Genomic DNA, 20,486 nt, shown 5'->3' with positions numbered 1-20,486 from the left:
GTGGTTCAATGGCTGGTCCAGTGGGAAAATCTACCGCCTGATGAAGCATCATGGGAAGACGCCGCGTTCATGAAGAAAATCTTTCCAGCATTCTTCAAAGCAACCATCGACCGCTGGTTCAACAGATCACCTCTTTCAGGACAAGTTTGCTTTCAGTCAGGGGTATTGTCAGGCCCTTATCTTCAGTTTAGCGGGTGTTCCTCTCCTTCAGGTAATGTGTGGCTCAAATGGAAGATCAGATGATCGATCCAATGGCTCACTGAGCTCGCCATCCCACTGTAACATTTCGCCACTACTGTAGCATTTTATTCATGGCAATGTTGCCGTCACCCATATGGCAGCTGAGCTATATAGCTAGCTGCCCCGGTCTTGTAATGACATTGCCAATTCTAAGATTATTCTACTATACAAACTTATATCTTATAGTAATACAAACCCTAGCAAGCCCCTACTTTCCCCTCTCCCGTTTGCGAGATCTAGATCAATTTCATCTACAAATCCACCCATGGGTGTGACAGGTGGCTTTGCCACAAATACGATGTCAACTACATGATCATGCAAAGCAATATGACAATGATGAAGTGTGTCATAATAAATGGAACGGTGGAAAGTTGCATGGTAATACATCTCGGAATGGCTATGGAAATGCCATACTAGGTAGGTATGGTGGCTGTTTTGAGGAAGGTATATGGTGGGTGTATGGTACCGGCGAAAGCCGTGTGGTACTAGAGAGGCTAGCAATGGTGGAAGGGTGAGAGGCGTATAATCCATGGACTCAACATTAGTCATAAAGAACTCACATACTTATTGCAAAAATCTATTAGTTATTGAAACAAAGTACTACACACATGCTCCTAGGGGGATAGATTGGTAGGAAAATACCATCGCTCGTCCCCGACCGCCACTCATAAGGAAGACAATCAATAAATAAATCATGCTCCGAATTCATCACATAACGGTTCACCATACGTGCATGCTACGGGAATCAAAAACTTTAACACAAGTATTTCTACAATCCACAGTTACTCACATGACTCTAATATCACCATCTTTATATCTCAAAACAATCATAAGGAATCAAACTTCTCATAGTATTCAATGCACTTTATATGAAAGTTTTTATTATATCCCTTTTGGATGCCTATCATATTAGGACTAAATTTATAACCAAAGCAAATTACCTTGCTGTTTAGAGACTCCCAAAATAATATAAGTGAAGCATGAGAGTTCAACAATTTCTATAAAATAAAACCACCGTCATGCTGTAAAAAGATATAAGTGAAGCACTAGAGCAATATTGCCTAGCTCAAAAGATATAAGTGAAACACATTGAGTATTCTAATAAATCACGATTCATGTGTGTCCCTCTCGAAAGGTGTGTACAACAAGGATGATTGTGGCAAACTAAAAAGCAAAGACTCAAATCATACAAGATGCTCCAAGCAAAACACGTATCATGTGGTGAATAAAAATATAGCCTCAAGTAAAGTTACCGATAGACGAAGACGAAAGAGGGGATGCCTTCCGAGGCATTCCCAAGCTTAGGCTCTTGGTTGTCCTTGAATATTACCTTGGCTTGCCTTGGGCATTCCCAAGCTTAGGCTCTTGCCACTCCTTATTCCATAGTCCATCAAATCCTTAACCAAAACTTGAAAACTTCACAACACAAGACTCAATAGAAAATCTCATAAGCTCCATAAGTATAAGAAAATATATCACCACTTTTGGTACTGTTGTGAACTCATTATTTATTTATATTGGTGTAATATCTACTGTATTCCAACTTTTCCATGGTTCATACCCCCCCCCGATACTACCCATAGATTCATCAAAATAAGCAAACAACACATAGAAAATAGAATCTGTGGAAAACATAACAGTCTATAGCAATCTGTAACTCTTGAATACTTCTGTAACTCCAAAAATTCTGAAAAATTGGGACAACCTGGGAAATTTGCGTACCAATCTTGTGCACAAATAATCAGATCAAAAGAACACTTGTGTGAATTATGAAAATTATGTTCCTTGGCGCAAAAGTTTTTGTTTTTCAGCAAGATCAAAACAACTATCACCATAAGCCATCCCAAAGGTCTTACTTGGCACAAACACTAATTAAAACACAAAACCACATCTAACCAGAGGCTAGATGAATTATTCAAAGAAAAACAGGAGTAAAAAGCAAAAAAAAAAATTGGGTTGCCTCCCAACAAGCGCTATTGTTTAACGCCCTTAGCTAGGCATAAAAACACGAAGAGATCTAGGTATTGTCATCTTTGATATGCAATCCATAAGTAGCTATCATAATAGATTCATATGGCAACTTAAATTTATTTCTAGGAAAATGTTCCATGCCCTTCCTTAACGGAAATTGAAATCTAATGTTTTCTTCTTTCATATTGATAATTGCACCAATCGTTCTAATGATCGGTCTACAAAGAATAATAGGACATGTAGGATTGCAATATATATCAAGAACAATGAAATCTAATGGCACATAATTCCTATTTGAAACAATAAGAACATCATTAATCCTTCCATAGGCTTCTTAATAGTGGACTCCGCAAGATGCAAATTGAAAGAACAATCATCAAATTCACGGAAACCTAACACATCACATGAAGTTTTTGGAATCGTGGAAATGCTAGCACCCAAATCACACAAAGCATGGCACTCATAATCTTTAATCTTAATTTTCATAGTAGGTTCCCACTCATCTAAAGTTCTCTAGGGATAGAAACTTACAATTCAAGCTTTTCTTCAAAAGATTTCATCATAGCATCAACAATATGTTTAGTAAAAGCTTTATTTTGATTATAAGCATGAGGAGAATTCAACATGGATTGCAACAACGAAATACAATCTATCAAAGAACAATTATCATAATTAAATTCCTTGAAATCCAAAAGAGTGGGTTCACTACTACTTAAAGTTTTGACCTCTCCAATCCCACTTTTATCAATTTTTGCATTAAGATCTAAAAACTCCGAATCATTGGGACGCCTTTTAACTAAAGTTGACTCATCTAAAATCCCACTTTTATCAAGATTTATATTGTAAAACGAAGATTCAATAGGAGTCACTTCAATCACTTTAAGATCTTCATCATAATTTTCATGGAAACTAGAAGAACACGCTTTTACAAACCAATCTCGTTTAGCACGCATCTTAGCGGTTCTTTCTTTGCTCTCATCAATGGAGATTCGCATAGCCTTTAGAGGTTCATTGATATCATTCTTGGGTGGAATAGATCTAATTTTCAAAGAATCAACATCAAGAGAAATTCTATCCACGTTCCTAGACAAATCATCAATCTTAAGCAGTTTTTCTTCAACCAAAGCATTGAAACTCTTTTGCGAAATCATAAATTCTTTAACACTATTCTAAAAATCATAGGACATCTTATTATAATTTCCATAAGAATTGTTGTAGGAATTACCATAATTATTAGAGGAATTACTAGGAAACGACCTAAGATTAAAATTACCTCTATACGCCTTATTTCCAAAATTGTTCCTACCAACAAAATTCACATCTGTAGATTCATTATTATTTTCAATCAAAGTAGACAAAGGCATATCATTAGGATCAATAGAAGCACTCTTGCTAGAAAATAATTTCATAAGTTCATCCATCTTTCCACTCGAAACATTAATCTCTTCAATTGCATGCACTTTTTTACTATTGAAAGATCTTTCGGTGTGCCATTGAGAATAATTAACCATAATATTATCTAGGAGTTTAGTAGCTTCTCCTAAAGTAATTTCCATAAAAGTGCCTCTCGCGGCCGAATCTAAAAGATTTCTAGAAGCAAAGTTTAATCCGGCATAATTTGTTTATATAATCAACCACAAATTCAAACCATGAGTAGGGAATTTCGTATCATCAATTTCATCCTCTCCCAAGATTGTGCAACATGTTCAGGATCAAGTTGCTTAAAATTCATAATATTGTTCCTAAGGGAGATGATCTTAGCGGGAGGAAAATACTTGGAAATAAAAGCATCCTTACACTTACTCCATGAATCAATACTATTTTTAAGCAAAGATGAAAAACAAGTTTTAGCATGATCTCTAAGCGAAAACAGAAATAGCTTCAATTTAACAATATCATTATCCACATCTTTCTTCTTTTGCATATTGCATAACTCAATGAAACAATTTAGATGGGATGCGGCATCTTCACTAGGAAGGCCAGAAAATTGATCTTTCATAACAAGATTTAGCAAAGCAGCATTAATTTCATAAGATTCCGAACTAGTGGCGGGAGCAATCGGAGTACTAATAAAATCATTGTTATTATTGTTGGAAAAATCACACAATTTGGTGTTCTCTTGAGCCATCATGACAAAGCAAGCAATCCAACACACGAGCACACAAAAGGCAAAGGAGAAGACGATCGGAAGAAGGGCGAAGAAAAAGGGAAATATTTTTGAAAATCATTTAGAAGTGAGGGAGATGAAAATGAGAGGCGAATGGCAAATAATGTAATGCAAGAGATGAAAGTTTTATGATGGATACTTGGTATGTCTTGACTTGGCGTAGATCTCCCCACAACGGCGCCAGAAATTCTTCCTGCTACTTCTTGAGCTTGCATTGGTTTTTCCCTTGAAGAGGAAAGGGTGATGCAACAAAGTAGAGATAAGTATTTCCCTCAGTTAGAGAACCAAGGTATCAATCCAGTAGGAGACAACACACAAATCACCAATACCTGCACAAACAATCAAACAACTTGCACCCAACACGATAAAGGGGTTGCCAATCCCATCACGGTCACTTTCAAAAGTGAGATCTAATAGAGATAGATGAAACTAAACAAAAGATAAGGTAAATATTTTTGGTATTTTGGTTTATAGATCGGAAAGTAAAAGATTGCAAAATAGTAGATCGGAAACTTGTATGATGGAAAATAGTAGATCAGAAACTTGTATGATGGAAATAGACCCGGGCCCCATAGGTTTCACTAGAGGCTTCTCTCAAGATAGCAAATAATATGGTGGGTGAACAAATTAATGTCGAGCAATTGATAGAAAGCGCAAAGTTATGATGATATCTAAGGCAATGATTATGAAATATAGGCATCATGTCCGTGTCAAGTAGACCGACTCCTGCCTGCATCTACTACTATTACTCCACACATCGACCGACTCCTGCCTGCATCTAGAGTATTAAGTTCATAAAGAACAGAGTAACACATTAAGTAAGATGACATGATGTAGAGGAATAAACTCAAGCAATGTGATGTAAAGTCCATCTTTTTATCCTCGATGACAACAATACAATATGTGCCTTGCTGCCCCTACTGTCACTGGGAAAGGACACTGCAAGATTCAACCCAAAGCTAAGCACTCCTCCCATTGCAAGAAAAACCAATCTAGTTGGCCAAGCTAAACCGATAGTTTGAAGAGAATTACAAAGATATCAAATCATGCATATAAGAATTCAGAGAAGATTCAAATAGTATTCATAGATAAGCTGATCATAAATCCACAATTCATCGGATCTCAACAAACACACCGCAAAAAGAAGATTACATTGGATAGATCTCCAAGAACATTGCGGAGAACATGGTATTGAGAATCAAAGAGAGAGAAGAAGCCATCTAGCTACTAGCTATGGACCCGTAGGTCTGAGGTAAACTACTCACGGTTCATCGGAAGGGCAATAGAGTTGATGTAGAAGCCCTCCATGACCGAACCCCCTTTGGCAGGATGCCGAAAAAGGCCCCTAGATGGGATCTCACAGGTACAAAAGGTTGCGGTGGTGGAAAAGTGTTTTCGTGGATGCCTCTAGTGGTTTGGGGATATATGTGAATACATAGGACAAAGTAGGTCGATGGAGTCACGAGGGGCCCACAAGGCAGGGGGTGCACCCTACCCCTGGGCGCTCCCTCCCCCCTTATGGCCGCCTCGTGGCTCTTCCGACTTGATCTCCAAGTCTCCTGGGTGTCTTCTTGTCCAAGAAAAATCATTGCATGGGTTTTATTCCGTTTGGACTCCATTTGCTATTCCTTCTCTCTGAAGCTTAAAAACAAGGAAAGTACAGAAACTGGCACTGGGCTCTAGGTCAATAGGTTGGTCCCAAAAATAATGTAAAATAGCATATTAATGCACATAAAACATCCAAAACAGATAATATAATAGCATGGAACAATCAAAAATTATAAATACGTTGGAGACGTATCACTCACCATAGTCCATACCTTCAACTTGAGTGTAGCCTTGAGCAAAGAGCCGAGCCTTATTGCGTACAACTTGTCCGTCTTCATCTTGCTTATCTAAAAACACCCATTTGGTTCCAATGACATTATGATCATCCTTGGGCTTTTCAACCAATGTACATACTTGATTCCTCTAGCAGTTGTGTAGCTCTTCATGCATAGCATTTATCCAATCCGGGTCCTCAAGAGCTTCCTCAACCTTCATAGGTTAAACACTAGAAATGAATGAGTAGCGTTCACAAAAGTTAGCCAAACGATTTTTAGAGAGAGTGATTCTCCAGGTTTGAATGTCATCGAAGATTTGTTCGACAGGATGATCTCTTGATACTCTTGCTCTAACTCTTGAGAGCTTTTGCTTGGGTTGAGGTGGAACATCCTCCTCCTCATATTCTTCTTCTTCTTCATTGTTGGTAGCATTGTCGTTTGCTTGTGGAGGTTGATAAGGAGGTTGAGGTGGTTCATCTTGTGAAGGGAATGTAGACCCTTTCTTCCGTAGTTTACATAGGTGTGCAAGTAGGTAGGAGTAAAGTGTAACGAAATTCTTGTAAAATATGGTGGAGGCATTCTTTTGCCTTTCTTCTTTAATATATAACTAGATGATACCCTACGCGTTGCTACGGGATCTCTTAGTCATAAGTACATGATAACATATAAATTGAATGACTTTGTTTGCATTAGTCATAAGTATTCAATATAAAATAGACAACCTGTATTTGTTGATGCTATGTCAAATATATCTATCTTGCTCGAGAAGGCAACAAAATGATTTATGTCATCTCATACATTCGCTTGTACTTTGTTTCAACATCCGAAAACCGCTTTCAATATCTTCTGCATACTGCAAGGCAATATAAAAAAGGTCAAATGCTAGATAAAGTCAACTCGATCGTTATGATTTATATTAAACCTTCTTTGGTCCTCTTAAAACAAATGTCGCATGATCATAGTCCTGAACATATTGAATCTTTCCGTATAACTGAATATTGCATTTCATACTTTATTCTTCTCAATTTCTAAGAAGTGCACAAATGACATTACATGGTCCAGCAATGGTAACAGATCCACACCTTTGAAAATCAAGGAAAATGACCCTTCCGTATCATTACCAAACCCCATTGAAAATAGAAGCCTACGGTATATACCTTTGAAGAAAAATATCCCACAAGACCATGTCATGTTGCATCTACAATAGTTAACGTTAGATCAACTTGTAGCCTAATTGTCCTACAGCTTACCTCAAAAGGATGGATGTGTAGGGGCAGTTACAGCAATCATTCCACCTCCTTTCCTAGGTACTCCTCCACAAAGGCTGGATAGAAAGGATTGGAAATGTATAAAACTCCTGAACGCAATGCGTTGTCAGCATATTTGGTCAGAAGAGACCTCTATCGGCCGGCAGAGCACCCATGGGAGAGGTATCCACCTGAACAGCTCGGCGGAAGAGCGGACACACAGTTCATAGCCTGGTCGCCCGGGCGCTTCTCGCGTAGTGGCTCACCGAGGCCACATCTGGCGGCGCCGACGGGGGCCGGGGTACCGTCGATGGGGTCTGGGTGATGTCACCGAGATTGTGTGGTTGACTCCCCGGGGTCGGAGCGGATGGGGAGCGGAGCACCATGAAGGGGCTACTGCCTCTCTCACCGGGGGTGGCTTACTAATCTCGCATGGCAGCATCGCTGTGTTCACCGGGGCACTCTCAATCGAGGAGGGTCGACATAATGGATGGAGGCTGGTGGTGGATTTTTAATATTTGGGTGACTCGTTGGTTTCTAAACAATGAATATGAAGCCGGAAGGTCAAGCGAACAGAGAACTTACCTGAGTGGAACTTGGCATAGCTTGAAAGTTTTAATTGTCTATCTAGTGCAGTGCCGATGTGGCGAGAGCTCATGGTCAGGCCCTCCTGTAAGCCAGTAACCGAATGTTGATGTGGAAGGGCCGCTGAGGTGGATAGCTTGCATGCGAAGAGAAATAAGATAGTGGGGATCAACTATTTAGGTATTATAGATATGCACACTCATGCATATTCGAGAAAAAAAAATCTTGTTGTACTTCCTCATTTCCTTCTCTTGACGTGTTCCACTTGTGGATGCCTCCAAGCAAACTTGTGGTTCACCTTGATGTGAAGTTGAGGCTTCCACTTGAATGGATGAAGTGGTCTCCTTCACTTCTGTTGGTTGAATTTTGCCAATAGACAAATCTTGAATTCCTTCCCCGGGACCTTTGTCTCCTACATCAACTGGAAATTGCTCTACTTATGATCCGTTAGATTCATCAAACTTCACATCTACCATCTCTTCAACCTTTTGGGTCAAATTGTTGTAGACACGGTAAGTGTGGGAGTTTGAGCCATAACCGAGTAGGAAACCTTCATGAAATTTAGGAGCAATTTTCGAATGATGATGCTTATCAAGAATGTAGCACTTTGAGCCAAATGCTTTAAAGTATCCAACTTTGGGTTTGTTACCAGTGAGTAGCTCATATGTCATTTTACTGAGAAGCTTGTGAAGATATAGTCGATTTGTAGCATGACAAGCTGTCTCAACCGCTTCCACCCAGAAGTGTCTTGCCGTCTTGTATTCATCAAGCATCATTCTCACCATCTCAATGAGTGTCTGGTTCTTCCTCTCAACAACTCCATTTTGTTGAGGTGTGTACGTAGTCGAGAACTCATGTGAAATCCCTTCTTCATCAAGAAAGGTATCCACATTGGCGTTCTTGAACTCTGTTCCATTATCACTCCGAACCTCCTTGATCTTCACTTCAAATTGGTTTTGGGCCTTCTTGGCGAAGTTCTTGAAGATCTTTTGGACCTACAATTTGTCATCAAGAAAGAAAACCCACGTAAATCTTGAAAAATCATCAATGATAACCAAACCGAAAGAGTTACCACCAAGGTCTTATAAGCCTTGGGACTGAAGAGATCCATGTGGAGTAGCTCAAGTGGCTCCTCGTGGTCATGATGTTCTTTGCTGGATGACTTCCTCCAACTTGTTTTCCTTCTTGACAAGCACTACAAAGTCTATCCTTGTCAAATATAACATCTTTAACACCAAGGATAATCACCTTTAATAGGCTTATCAAGATTTCGCTTGCCCACACGACCTAACATTGTATGCCACAACCACCCTTTAGAAGATATAGAAATTAAGCAAGTACGAGGTTGGGCTCTCTTAGTGAAATAATCAATATATAGATCACCTCTACGGATACCAGTAAAGACCATATTATGATTATCTCTACGAAAGATTGGCAACCTACTTCGGTAAATAGAACATTGAAACCAAAGTCGGCTAGTCTAGATTCAACGAGCATAACATTTTAAATAGAGCTATCGTTGTATATGGCTACCTTACCAAGGCCAAGTACCTTACCCTTGGAGTTATCTCCAAAAGTTACATACTTGTGTGGGACGTCGTTTTTAGCAAGCTCGCGGAACATGTATTTATCTCCGGCCATATGAACAATACATTCGCTATCGAGAATCCACTCTTTTCCTCCGGCCATGTAATCACGAAAGTTTGCCATGAGACTAAGATTTCTCATAGTCTCCTCAAAGTCAATATTACTTTCTTTCTCTTCATCATAATAGCCATGCTCAATGTCATCATCATGTATGTTATCATCACCTAGAGCAAGTGATTCATTAGATTTATGACCATGACAATGTTCAAGTTTATGAATTCTAATTGTCTCTGAGATGATGCTACTAATGACTCCAACATTTCCTTTAGCACGCTTAAGATCACGGAGCTCAAATAAACATTCATCAAACTTGGGATCACTAGGCTCCATTTTTTGAAAAGCAATGGATTTTTGAAGAATCTCATATATATTTTTCAAGGAATAATTTTGAAACCGTTCCTCAAGATAATTCCATATAGGATATGCGCATTCAAAGGTAGGCAAGCACATGAGCAAATTTCTAGGCAATCCTCTAATGATAAGATCAAGAGTCCTAAGGTTGCAAACCATGTCAAGATACTCATCGGGGGTAGGATTCAAAGGATCAATAGGAGGCACATAAGGGCTAAGAATATACTTGTTCAAATTATATTCATTGAAAATCTCAAGCATCTCATTTTTCCATGAACCATAAATTTCCCATCAAGAATAGGCACTCTACATCTAATATTCCTGAACATAGACTCATCCATATTCCTCCAATGGCGATTAAACCAAAGCAATGGAGACCAAAGCTCTGATACCAATTGAATGGATTAAGAAGATCTGTCTAGAGGGGGGGTGATTAGACCCTTAACAAGCAAAAGTTGCAGTTTTTAGTTTCTTCAAGTTAAGGTGTAGTTTAGCACAAGCTGAAGCACGCACAATACATTTCAAGCAAGCATGACAAGAGTATAGACATAGGAAAAGGTAAAGTATGCAATTTGCAAGAAAGTAAGACATGTGATTGGAGTATGCAAACACAATGGAGACGCGGAGTATTTTGGCGTGGTTCTGATAGGTGGTGCTATCGTATGTCCACATTAATGGAGACTTCAACCCACGAAGGGTAACGGTTGCGTGAGTCCACGGAGGGCTCCACCCATGAAGGGTCCACGAAGAAGCAACCTTGTCTATTCCACCATGGCCATCGCCCATGAACGACTTTCCTCACTCGGGTAGACCTTCACGAAGTAGGCGATCTCCTTGCCCTTACGAACTTCTTGGTTCAATTCCATGTCACAATGGAGGCTCCCAAGCGACACCTAACCAATCTAGGAGACACCACTCCCCAAAATGTAATAGATGGTGTGTAGATGATGAACTCGTTGGTCTTGTGCTTCAAATGATAGTCTCCCCAACACTCAACCCTCTCTCACAGATTTGGCTATGGTGGAAGAGGGAGTTGAGTGGAAAGAAACTTGGGGAAGGCTCGAAATCAAGGATCAAAAGGTTGGATGATCTCAACACATGAGTAGGTGGTTCTCTCTCAGAAAATAGATGGTGGAAGTGTAGCCACATTCTGATGGCTCTCTCACAAATGGAGAAGGGGTGGAGGGTTATTATAGCCTCCACACAAAATCCAACCATTACACACTTTTGACTCATCTCGGTGGCACCGATCAGAAAACTCGGTGAAACCGATATGTTCAAAAATATGAACATTAGGAATCTCGATGGGACCGACCGGAACTACTCGATGGGACTGATGTGCTAGGTCTTAGGGCAAACATCATCTCGGTGGCGCCGATTGCATGAACTCGGTGAGACCGACGTGAAGCAATAAGCAACAGAGAATCTGTTAAGCCAACTCGGTGAGATCAATTGCATGAACTTGGTGAGACCGAACCGAATGCAATAGATCACAGAGCGCTGGCAAGGCCATCTCGGTGAGACCGAGATCCGTCTTTGTGAGACCAAATTGCTAGGGTTTCTGGCAGTGGCTATGTCAAGAAAACTCAGTGGCTCTGGGTAGGAAGAATCGGTGGGACCGAGTTTGGAATTTTGGTTTTGGACATATTTGGATGTAGAAAGTGACTGAGGGTTTTGGTGCAATATCACTAACAACTTGAGCAAGTAGACCATTAAGCAACACCTCATCCCCTTTTAATAGTATTGACTTTCCTATGGACTCAATGTGATCTTGGATCACTAGAATAGAAATGAAGAGTCTTGAGCTTTTTCCAATCATTGTCCTTATCATTTTGAAGGAGTTCCACATCCTCTTGTCCAGGCCACTCCATTGTTAAACTTATCTGAAACATGCTAGATAAAACTATTAGTACAACAAATGATATGTTGACATTAATTACAAAAATCACCCAGGGAGAACTTGTGCTTTCATACCTCCCCAAGCTCATTGGTACAACGAGGTTCTATACAAACGAATTTTAACCCCTTTCCGCGGCGACATTTGGAACTGTCGCCAAGTAAGTGACTATGATAGGGGGGTCCTTCCCACATGACCCAGAAACCGTCGGGGATAGGGAGCCACCCAGACGTTACATCCTTGCAACTAGTTTGTGCTCGCATTGCCATCGTAGTCGGTATTTTGTGGTGCTACGTTTATGATGCGCGGCCCATCACAAACGGTTCACGATTATAGAACGTGTATGATAAGCAGACCATCACACACATTTGAGTTTCCCAAACCGTATGCGATAACTAATTAAGAAGATTAGCTAATCGTTGTACGAGTGTCGGACAGGATTATGAAATGTCGGACTGTCGTAACATAGTCGTACACGAAAACTATCGCACACGCTATTTTGTGGTGCAACATTTACGATGCATACCACATCAGAAACAATTCATGGTTACAAATCATGTATGATAAGGCAACTATCACAAACGTTTAGTTTGCCCGCATCGTTTGTGATATTGTATGACATCACACACGCTTTGCAAACGGCAACTATGTGCATGCTTGCACACGTTTCCTCTCTGTGAACCGTGTCGGATTATGGTGTATATCACAAACGTTTGTGTTTTACCAACCGTGTGTGCTGTAACAACCTGGAGAGCGTAATTTCACCATAATTTAATTGCTGCTATTTCAAATTGTACCGGATTTGAATTTGAATGTATGCATTATTCATATCAATCAGGTTCAAACAACCAATGCATTATTTGATTCATAGGTACATATGTTCAAGAATTACATAAGAACCAAATAAAGAATGATGAACCACAGTTGTATACTTGTACTATTAAAGACGGTAATAAAGAGTCAAAACACACTCTGGTTGCTGAACAAGGTGAAGCGGAATGCCCATATTGTGCCCTCCTACATGCAGAAGCCCCACACGACTCTAGTCCAACCCTTTGTGATGGCCGACCACCCATCCTTCACGATCTTCATGAAAACATCTAAATAATCATCGTGTTCTGGTAGAAATACTTTAACCTTTGCATGCCCACCAATCATGTAGTTTGAGAGGTAATCTTGAGTAAACTGCTTTGGGAACCACTGCAAAGGAAAAAGATTCAGACATTGTCATCTAACACAACTCATTATGGGTAGTAAAAAGAAGGCTGCAGAGTTCTTACTTACCATCCTGCAGTTCGCTGTTGTCTTGGATGAAGTGTAAACAGATAGTTTAATTGCTATCTTTTGACCCATTTTACTAACAATCTTTATCAGCTTCCTCACTTGATGTTGGTTCATCGATATCTCATTGCCCCATACGCAGAAAGGGTCGAAGCACGGATCTTTAAGAATGACATATGTACCTAAAAGCGCCAAGTTAATATTAGAAGCTAAACAGTAATTGCACAATGATGTAGTACAACACTCTTTTTATAACATCCAATATACTCACATATTAGATGAATTAACATCTTATATTATGGGCCGGAAGGAGTTTATTGCATTTTAAAAAATTATCGGCTGATTAACTGTTCCTGTATCCATGGGTTAGAGTTAGTTTAAGCTAGTTTGGGCTCAAATAGCCCTAAAGTATATCCAAACATGAGGGCTAGTTTGAGCTAGTTGCATCTAGCCCACCCAAAGAAAACTATCCCACCCAAGAGGTGCTAATTGGAGCTAGTTCTCCTAGTGCATTTATTATCAATCTAACCGTGTCATTGATGTCACTTGAAGCTACTTCGGTATTTCCCCAAAGAGGAAGGGATGATGCAGCACAACGGTGGTAGGTATTTCCCTCGGATATGAAACCAAGGTTATCGAACCAGTAGGAGAACCAAGCAACACAACATAAACAACCCCTGCACATAAAGAACAACACCTCGCAACCCCACGTGTTAAAGGGGTTGTCAATCCCTTTCAGGGTACGGTGCCTCAAGGAAAAAGTAGATCGCAAGGCAAATATATGAGAAATAAAACTCGGGGGCCATAGGTTTCATTAGTGGCTTCTCTCGAGAAAAATAGCAAACGGTGGGTAAACAAATTACTATTGGGCAATTGATAGAACTTCAAATAATCATGACGATATCCAGGCAATGATCATTACATAGGCATCACGTCCAATATTAGTAGACTGACTCCTGCTTGCATCTACTACTATTACTCCACACATCGACCACTATTCAGCATGCATCTAGTGTATTAAGTTCATGGAAAAACGGAGTAATGCAATAAGAATGATGACATGATGCAGACAAGATCCGTTTATCTATTGCGGAAGATATGGATCCCGCCTTTTTATCCTTAGTAGCAACGATACATACATGTCAGCTCCCTTTCTGTCACTGAGATCAAGCAACGTAAGATTGAACCCACTACCAGGCACCTCTTCCCATTGCAAGATAAATAGATAAAGTTGGCCAAACAAAACCCAAATATCGGAGAAGAAATACGAGGCTTTAAGAGATCACACATATAAGAGATCAAATAACTCAAATAACTTTCATGGATATAAAAAGATATAACTGGTCATAAACTCAAACTTCATTAGATCCCAACAAACACACCGCCAGAAAGACTTACATCATATGGATCTCCAAGAGATCATTGTATTGATAATCAAGAGAGAGAGAGAGGAAGCCATCTAGCTACTAACTACGGACCCGAAGGTCTACAAAGAACAACTCACGCATCATCGGAGAGGCACCAATGGAAGTGGTGAACCCCTCCGTGATGGTGCTGTAGATTGGATCTCGTGGTTCTGAACTCTGTGGCGGCTGGATGAAAATTTCGTCGACTCCCCTAGGATTTCTGGAATATTGGGGTATTTATAGAGCAAAGAGTCGGTCCAGGGGGCACCCGAGGTGGGCACAACCCACCAGGGCGTGCCCTGGTGGGTTGTCCCTTCCTCGGGACTCCCCCCAGGTGCAACCAGGGACCGTTGTGTTCCTTCTGGACCATAAAAAATCATCGTAAATTGGCATGGCATTTGGACCCCATCTGATATTGATTTCCCGCGATGTAAAAACATGCAGAAAATAGCAACTGGCACTTGGCACTATGTCAATAGGTTAGTACCAAAAATGATATAAAATGATTATATAATGATTATAAAACATCCAAGATTGATAATAAAACAACATGGAATAATCAAAAATTATAGATACGTTGGAGACGTATCAGCATCCCCAAGCTTAACTCCTGCTCGTCCTCGAGTAGGTAAGTGATAAAACATAATTTTTGATGTGGAGTGCAGTTTATCATGTCATATCATATTTTTTTCTTCATAGCATGGACATTTGGACTCTTATGTGATTCAAAGCAATAGTCTAGTTTTGACATAATAATTTAGATACTCAAGCATATCAACAAGCAACCATGTCTTTCAAAATATCAATGCTAAAACAAGTTATCCCTAGCCCATCATGCTCAAACATTGATCCATTCATGAAACACACTCGAATATTAGCTACACCGAATACTTAAGTACGATCATATTGTTCCCTAGTTGGTGCTTTTATAAGAGAGGATGGAGACTCAATTTCAAAAATAAAAATTGCATAAAGTAAAAGAAAGGCCCTTTGCGGAGGAAAGTGGTGATTTGTAGAGGTGCCAGAGCTCAAAGGAAAAAATAGAGATAAAATTTTTTTGGGAGGTGTATCCATCCCACCAAGGAAAACGACTTGGAGCATCCCAACACTTTCCATGCTAGATATATCATGGGCAGTTCCCAAACAGAAAATAAAGTTTGTTCCTTTTTCCACCATAACTTTCACTTTCCATGGCTAGCCGTATCCACGGGTGCCCTCCATACCAACACTTTCCAAGGAATCTATTATTTGACAACATAAAGTAAATTCATTTTTGCATTTCGGGACTGGGCTTCCCTAATACCTTTGCCTTACTCTCATGCAATGACAAGTGAATAAACACTCGTCGTGAGAATAACACATCTAACATGGTAAATATTAGCTACCCGTTACCGTTCCGCGAGCTAAACAAACACACAAAAGAGAAGTTCATTTTGAAAATTAGAGATGGCACATGCAAATTTGCTTAGAACGGCAAAAGAATACCGCATATAGGTAGATATAGTGGACTTATGTGGCAAAACTGGTTTAAAGGATTTTGGATGCACAAGTAGAGGTCATACTTGGTGTAAAATGAAGGCTAGCAAAAAGATTGAGAAGCGACCAACCAAGAAACAAATAATATCATAAGCAAGCATTAAGCATAATTAACACCGAATAATGCACCACAAGTAGGATATAATTTTCATTGCATGATTATTGACTTTCGTGCATGCATAGGGAATCACAACCTTAACACCAATATTCTTACTAGAGCACAATTACTCATCAACATAACTCACATATCACATCATCATATCTCAAAACTATTACTAAGAATCAAGTTTATTTTGTCCAATGATCTTCATGACATATATTTTTATTTCTTTATCCTTCTTGGATATCTATCACTTTGGGACTAATTTTCATGTGTTGCTTTTCATAACCTAAAATAAATATAAGTGAAGATCATGAGCATAACATATTTTATTTCTCTCAAAATAATTTAAGTGAAGCAAGAGAGAATTTCTTCAAAATTTACTAACTCTCAAATAAATCTAAGTGAAGCAAGAGAGCATTTCTTTAAAAATACTAAGCACATCGTGCTCAAAAAGATATAAGTGAAGCGCTAGAGCAAGTCCATTGCTCATAAAAAAATAAGTGAAGCATAGAGAGCAATTCAAACAAGTCAGGGCATAATTTTGGCTCTCTCAAATAGGTGTGTCCATCAAGGATTGATGACAAAATAAAACAATCAAAAACACATATCATACAAGACGCTCCAAGCAAATCACATATCATGTGACGAATAAAAATATAGTCTCAAGTAAAATACCGATGGTCGTTAGAAGAAAGAGGGGGTGCCACTCAGGGGCATCCCCAAGCTTAGTTGGTTGCTCATTCTTGGATAATAGCTTGGGATGTCGGGGCATCCCCAAGCTTAGGCTCTTCTGTCCTTCTTTCATCCATCGTAAGTTAACCCAAAACTTGAAAACTTCAATCACACAAAACTCAGCAAAACCCTTGTGAGATCCGTTAGTAAAAGAAAGCAAACCACTACTATAAGTGTTGTGTAAAACCAATTCTTATTTTGTTTTTGTATTATATCTACTGTATTCCAACTTTTCTATGGCAAAAAATCATCAAAGAAAACCATAGAGCCATCAAAATAAGCACACAACACAAAGAAAACAGAATCTGTCAAAACAGAACAATCTGTAGTAATCTAGAACTTTTGAATACTTATGTAACTCCAAAACTTCTACAAAACTAGGAAAACCAGCACAATGTGTATATTAATATTATTCAAAAAGAATCAGAGCAAAATATCTTTTATGTGATTTATGATAATTATTTTCGTTATCGCAAAGTTTCTATCTTTTTCAGCAACATCAAACAACTATCACCCCGGAAGATCCTAAAGGCTTTACTTGGCACAAACACTAATTAAAACACAAAAAACACAATCATGACAGTAGTATAATTGTGCTAACACTCAAGAACAGAAAGTAAAATGCAAAATAAATTTTATTCATTGGGTTGCCTCCCAACAAGCGCTATAGTTTTAAGCCCTTAGCTAGGCATAAAGCAAGGATCTAAGTTTTGTCATTTTTGGTGCTAGATCCATAAGATGCCCTCATGATTGATTCATATGGTGGATTAATTCTTGTTCTAGGAAAGTGTTCCATACCCTTCCTCAAAGAAAATTTGAACTTAATATTGCCTTCTTTCATATCAATCACTTCACCGATAGTGCGTAAAGCGGTCTATCAAGAATAATTGGACAAGACGGATTGCAATCAATATTCAGAACAATAAAATCTATGGGCACCTTATTTCTATTTTCAAGAATAAGAACATAATTAATTCTTCCCATAGGCTTTTTAATAGTAGAATCTGCTAAGTGCAAATTTAAAGAGCATTCTTCAATATCGGTAAGACCAAGCACATCACATAAAGATTTCGGAATTGTAGAAACACTAGCACCCAAGTCACATAAAGCAAAACACTCATAATTTTTAATCTTTACTTTGATAGTAGGTTCCCATTCATCATGCAATTTTCTAGGAATTGAAACTTCTAATTCCATTTTTTCTTCAAAAGCTTTCATCATGGCATCAACAATATGTTTAGTAAAAGCTTTATTTTGTTCATAAGCATGGGGTGAATTTATCATGGATTGCAACAAAGAAATACAATCAATCAAAGAGCAACTATCATAATTAAAGTCTTTGTAATCCAAAAAAATGGGCACATCACTACTTAAAGTTTTGACCTCTACAAACCCACTTTATCAATTTTCTCAACAAGATTTTCACCCTCCGAAATATTGGGACGCCTTCTACCTAAAGTTGACTCTTCTCCAGTCCCTTTTTCATCAATCTTATTTTTACTAAACAAGGAATCAATAGAAGAAACACCAATCATTTTAAGATCTTCATCACTTTTGCGAAAGAAATCACTAGAAAACATTTTTTCTAAAAAATCTCTTTTAGCTCTAAGCATAGCGGTTCTTTTCTTACCTTCATCCATAGAAACATAAAGAGCTTTAATTGATTCATCTACTTTAGGCACAACAAATTTCATCTTGAGATTGTCCACATCATGAGAAATTCTATCAACACTTCTAGACAAATCATCAATCTTATTCAACTATTCTTCTATGGAAGTGTTGAAAACTTTTTGCGTGTTGATAAATTTTTTAATATTATTCTCAAGATCAGAGGTGTTCCTATAATTATTGTAAGATTGATTTCCATAGGAATTACCATAATTATTAGAGGAATTACTAGGAAAAGGCCTAGGATTAAAATTACCTCTATAAGCATTGTTATTGAAATTATTTCGAGAGATAAAATTCACATCAATGGCATCACTATTTTGCTCAATCAAAGTAGACAAAGGCATATCATTAAAATCAACAGGAGCACTTTTACTAGCAACCAATTTCATAAGAGCATCAACTTTATCAAAAGAAGAAATTTCTTCAACCGAATTAACTTTTTTACTAGTAGGAGCCCTTTCGGTATGCCACTGTGAATAATTTGCCATGATATTATTAAGAAATTTGGTGGATTCACCCAAGGTAATTTCCATAAAAGTACCACCCGTGGCGGAATCTAAAAGATTACGAGAAACAAAATTCAACCCCGCATAAAAATTTTGTATGATCATCCAAAGATTTAACCCATGAGTTGGGCAATTCCTTAGCATCATTTTCATCCTTTCCCAAGATTGTGCAACATGCTCATGTTCAGTTTGCTTGAAATTCATGATCTGGGTTCTAAGGGAAGTAATTTTTGTGGGAGGAAAATACTTAGTGATAAAAGCATCTTTGCACTTACTCCAAGAATTGATACTATTGTGAGGCAAAGAAGAGAACCAAATTTTTGCAGAATCACGCAAGGAAAACGGAAATAATTTCATCTTGACCACATCATTGTCCACATCATTTTTCTTTTGAATATCGCATAATTCCACGAAGGTATTAAGATGGGACGCGGCATGCTCATTAGGAGTACCAGAAAATTGGTCCTCATAACAAGATTCAGCAAAGCAGTACTAATATCAAAAGTCTCTGCACTAGTGGCGGGAGGAGCAAGCGGAGTGCCAATAAAATCATTATTGTTGGTATTTGAGAAGTCACATAGTTTGGTGTTCTCTTGAGTCATGATGACCACACAACAAGATTGCAGTCAAAAATAGATCCGGCAAGAAAACGGCGATCGGAAAAAGAGAGGCGAATAAAACGGCAAATTTTGTGAAGTGGGGGAGAGGAAAATGAGAAGCAAATAATCTAAATTGCAAGGAGATGAGATTTGTTATTAGGAACCTGGTTATGTTGAAGATCCTCCCCGGCAACGGCACCAGAAATTCATTTTGATGTCGCTTGAAGCTACGTCGGGATTTCCCCAAAGAGGAAGGGATGATGCAGCACTACGGTGGTAGGTATTTCCCTCATATATGAAACCAAGGTTATCAAACCAGTAGGAGAACCAAGCAACACAACATAAAAAACCCCTGCACACAAAGAACAACACCTCGCAACCCGACGTGTTAAAGGGGTTGTCAATCCCTTTCGGGGTACGGCGCCTCAAGATAGGCAAAGGACTTGAGGTAAATTTGTAGATAGGATAAATAGATCGCGGAACGAATAAATTGTAGCAAGGTATTTTTGTATTTTTTTAGTTTAATACATCTGAAAATAAATGCAACTAAAAAGTAGATCGCAAGGCAAATATATGAGAAAGAAGACCCGGGGCCGTAGGTTTCACTAGTGGCTTCTCTCGAGAAAAATAGAAAACGATGGGTAAACAAATTACTGTTGGGAAATTGATAGAATTCAAATAATCATGACGATATCCAGGCAAAGATCCTTACATAGGCATCACG

This window comes from Triticum dicoccoides, chromosome 4B, assembly GCF_002162155.2.
Source record: "Triticum dicoccoides isolate Atlit2015 ecotype Zavitan chromosome 4B, WEW_v2.0, whole genome shotgun sequence".
Taxonomy (NCBI): Eukaryota; Viridiplantae; Streptophyta; class Magnoliopsida; order Poales; family Poaceae; genus Triticum; species Triticum dicoccoides.
The sequence above is the reverse complement of the archived record's forward strand: the minus strand, read 5'-3'. Positions refer to the sequence as shown.